The sequence below is a fragment of the Arachis duranensis genome, chromosome 5 (assembly GCF_000817695.3).
Source record: "Arachis duranensis cultivar V14167 chromosome 5, aradu.V14167.gnm2.J7QH, whole genome shotgun sequence".
Classification (NCBI taxonomy): Eukaryota; Viridiplantae; Streptophyta; class Magnoliopsida; order Fabales; family Fabaceae; genus Arachis; species Arachis duranensis.
The window spans coordinates 93,586,313-93,591,080 of NC_029776.3; positions in this window are offsets into that span (position 1 = coordinate 93,586,313).

Sequence of the window (4,768 nt, forward strand, 5' to 3'; positions counted from 1 at the left end):
ATTTATAGTAAGTTAATTTATCGGTTAAATACAACTTTATTTTCTAAGGTGTAGGTCGAATTTTTTTTCGTTTTCTATTTTTTTGCATAAAAAATTGTTTCTAAAATTTAACTTAATTTTAAAATCGTCATTTTTACTTAAATTTTAAATTTTATTACCAAATTATTTCTAACTAAAAAAAACTATAAAATAAAAAAAAAGAAGAAAAAGAGTAGGGATGAGAGGGAGAAAAGGAATCACGCAAGGGGAAAGGAAGAATAAGAGAAAGAAAGGAAGATGGGGAAAGGGAGAACAACGCCGGCGAGGGTCGGAGCCGCCGTCACCATCGGAAATCAAAGCCAGAGGGAGAGAGAGCTCGCAAGGGAGAGAGGAGATGCAACTGCGCTGAACTCGCCAAGAAGGTCTAGCTCCTCTACTACAACCTCCACTCCGTCATCCGCGCCGCCACTGCCCAGCCCCTTAATGAGCGCCCCATCCGCCGCATCGTCGCCGAAGTCTCCAAGACCCTCGACCGCACTCTCGCCCTCCTACGCTGCTGTCGCTGCAACGGCTGCATCCTCCACCAAGTCTTATCCAGGTCTTATCCATCACCATCACCGCCGATTTTCGCAAGGTCTGAAACCTTTTAGAGTCTTCTAACGGAGACTTGCTCTGGCTCCTCAGCATCTTCTGTTCCAAAGGTACCAACCTCTCTCTCCCTCCAATTGCAAGCAATGATGCTATTCTCACTTGGGTTTGGACCTACACCTATACCCTCCAGTTAGGAACCCTAAAGGACCATGCTGAAGCTGCAATGAAACTTGGTTAATCAGATTGGAAGACATATCCTCGCTAGAGTTCCAATTATGCTTCTATTTCTAATTTTATTAATCAGATTGTTAATCATTCTGATTTTGTTAATCACATTGTTTTTTATTCTGATTTTGTTAGTCCACCAATTCTGATTCTAATTTTATTAATCTATGTTAACCACATTGTTTTCAATTCTAATTCTTTTTCTTATTTTGTTAATCCATTGTTCTTCTATTTCTATTCTGATTTTGCTTCTAATCTTTATGTTTCTAATTCTGCTTATGTTTTTGTTTCTATTTATGTTTTTAATTTTACTTATACTTCTGTTTCTTTTGCTTCTGATTCAGTTTCTATTTCTATTTCTATTTTTATTTGTGTTTATTACATTGTTTTTGCTTCATTATTATTACTGAAGAAGAAGAAAAAAAAGATGCTGCTGTAATGAAAAAGAAAAATAGAAACTAAGTATTTTGGTGAAAAAAGAGAAGAATATTTTGGTCCAAATGACAATTTTAAAACCAATTTAAACCTTACCGACGATTTCGTATGCAAAAAAAAGTTGTGAACGAAAAAAATGTTCAACCTATACCTTAAAGCCAAAATCATACTCAACTATCAATTTATCATAATAGAATTATTCATTTCAGATCCACACATTAGAAATGAAGCAGACGCCATCAAATGAGACGTTCAGGGTCAGGGAAACCAAGGAAATTTTTTTTCTTTTTCTTTTTCTTTTTTTGGTCCTCTAGTTTTCAGAGTGAAAGAAAGGGACTGTCTAGCTTTAAGAATACACAAATAGAATCAGCCCCAAACTACTAAGCATTTTACCTAAAAATGTTACAAGACACTTTATGGGACACAACTTTCTAACATAAAGAATATATGTATCCAAAGAAATAATAAAGACTAAATTAACAGAAATTAGCATCTAACTATCTTAGTTCCTTGTTCAGTATAAACGTCCATAATATTACTACTGTGTACCACTTAACGGAAAACACAAAAACTATCAAGAAAGAAACTTACCAGGTTCTCTAGCTTATTTCTTGCTTTCTAAGTTAATACAGTCAAGCTTTCGCTTAATTGGACCCTGAATAGATAACACGTTTCTTAAGAAAGTGCATCAAAACCATACGATTTTATATGTAATAGGATACGATTTTAAGGTCTGGTTTTCTTGTTATACAAGAAATCAAACTTAGTGGAGTATCATTTGCTTTGAAGAACCTTCAAGGAACATATTGCTAGTTCATGAGGAAGACCACAAATAGTTACCATCATTAAGACGTATAGTTAAGGATAACGGAAGTCGAATCTACAATTAGTAAGAAATTACTCGTACTTGGGGCAGATTGCTTGGCATGACGTAGTTTCCTAGGCATGTTGAGCTTGGACTTGATTATTTGACGAAGATCTTGACATGAACTGGATTTTGTCAAAGGATACACGCCATAAAAAGTAAAAATCCTGCGGCTTGAGCAGCTATTTATTTAGGCACAAGGATTCATCATAAGTCCATTTTCTTCAAAGTATAACTAGAAGTGATTGGATAGTAACAAATACTGCAAACTGTTCACCTCTTTTTTGCTTTTTCCGACTTGACCGATGTAAATTCTACCACTAAACACCAACGTAGAGATGATGACCAGATGCAATTCACCTTCTTGAGTTTGTACCTTGAGGACTTTCTATGTTCTTTTTGATAGCATATTCATTCCTACGTTTCGCAAAGATGGCTTATTTGAAATCATTATTCGTGCTTTGTTTGAAAAAGATGATAATAACATGTCAGAGAAACTTCTTCGAAAAATGATTGCTAGAGGCTTATTGAATGGATAAAAGACAACAGCTTGCAACATTTATTACTATCCAATCACTTCTAGGTATACTTGGAAGAATACGGACTTATGATGAATCTTTGTGTCTGAATAAATGGCTGCCCAAGTCGTAGAATCTTTGATGCTTATGGTGTGTATCCTTTCATAGAATCCAGTTCATGTCAAGATCTTCATCAAATAATCAAACCCAAGCTCAACATGCCCATGAAACTACATCATGCCAAGTAATATACCCCAAGTAAGAGTAATTTCTCATTGATTGTAGAGTTAGCTTCCATTATCCTTAACTATATGTCTTAATGATGGTAATTATTCAGGAACTAGCAATATGTTCCTTGAAGGTTCTTCAAAGCAAATGACTGATACTCGGGTAAGTTGATTTCTTGTGTAACAGCAACTGTGGCACCATCAATAGTAGGAGCAGCAACATTGTCACTTGTCAGGTTCTATATCCATTGGTTTGTTTTCCTCACTGCTTTGTGGAGGAATACAATTAAGTTCTTCTCCTCCCATTAGTCTTTATCTAATCAAACAAAAATAAGGAGAAATCAGATGGTAATCAGGAACAAATCGCCAATAACTAAGCATTGACATATTTTAATTAAAATCGGAACAAATCAACAATAATCAAAACATGTTTTAATTAGAATCATAACAAATCAGAACACAATAAGGAACACAAATCAGAATATGTTTTAATTAAAATCAGAATAAATTAGAACAAAGGACTGGGGTTATCCTTTTTAATTTTGTCCATGTAGATACATCAACTAATTCTTTATAGATTTTACTACGAATTCAAACTCAGTGTATGCCTCTTATCAAGCAGAGCATTTTTAATCTTCACGGGGCAAAAGTTCCCCAAGTATGCCAATATCAAGTCAAGCGCTACATAGATCTAATCGAAATTGATTGTAGAACCACTAGTGATATTTCAAGTCCAAATACATTGATAATTAGAAACATATCAGGAAGTGTAAATTCATAATGGAAACTTCACCAAGCAACCTGAATCAATTTCTCCTTCGGGAAAATATATATAAAAAAAAGGCATCAGAACCAAAATTAACGAGAGTAATTTTGCAAGAGCATCAGAACAAATCAACAATAACCAAAACAAATCAACAATAGTCATAAGTTCAGAACAATAAATCAACCTTACAAATTATAATAACAAGTTCAGAACAAATCAAGCATTATAAATTATAATAACAAGATCAGACCTTAATCCTATTTTAGAAAAAAAAAAGAATTTCAGAAGCATTACTCGAAATGAGCTTTAACAGGGGAAGGGAGCGGCTGAGCAGGGGATTTTGACCTTCCTCACGAGAAGAGCACCAGCGCCGAGAAGGAGAGGAACAAGAGAAGAAGAAGAGCAGTGCCGAGAAGAAGAGGAGCAGAGCAGTGACCTTCACACTTCGCAGCCACTGTTGGTTGCGCCTTGACTAAGGTTCGCTGGCGAGCAGCGAGGCACGGAGAAGCTGTGCAGCATGGAAGCAGAGCAGCCGGTTCCGAGAAGCAGTCGAGCAGAAGCAGAGCAACGCGGTTCCGAGAGGAAGAACACCGTGAGGCCAGTGACGGTGGACGGGGACCGGTGGGTGTCTGAACGAGGTTTCAGAGAGGGCCTGAGAATGGGAGATTGGGAGCTTCAATTCGTGCCCTAATTGAGAGAAAACAAGCTGGAGAGAAGATTGTGTGTGTGCCTGTCATAGGGGTGTCCAAGACCCGTCCCGCCTAGAAATTTGGTCTGGTGCTGAGACCTGAGATATATTTTGTCGGTTTGGATTTTTATTTTGAGTAATTATTTAAATTAATTTTCAAAAATTTTAAAAACGATATTTTAATTATTCTCTTAGAAAATGAATTAGAGATTGATTTATTAAAATTTTGGGAATTAATTTATGTACTAATTTTTTTAAAGACTAAAATATCTACTTTTAAAATTTTTAGGGACTGATCTGGATAATTACTCTTCTATTTTTATTCGGTATTATTTTTGGGTCTGAATTTTGCTCCGAGCCACTTGGACGGATCCAAAGTTATTTTTTACAATAAAAAATATATATATATTTGAGTTAATTAATAATGTTATATTATATTTTTATAATTTAATTAATAATTTTTATATTATACGG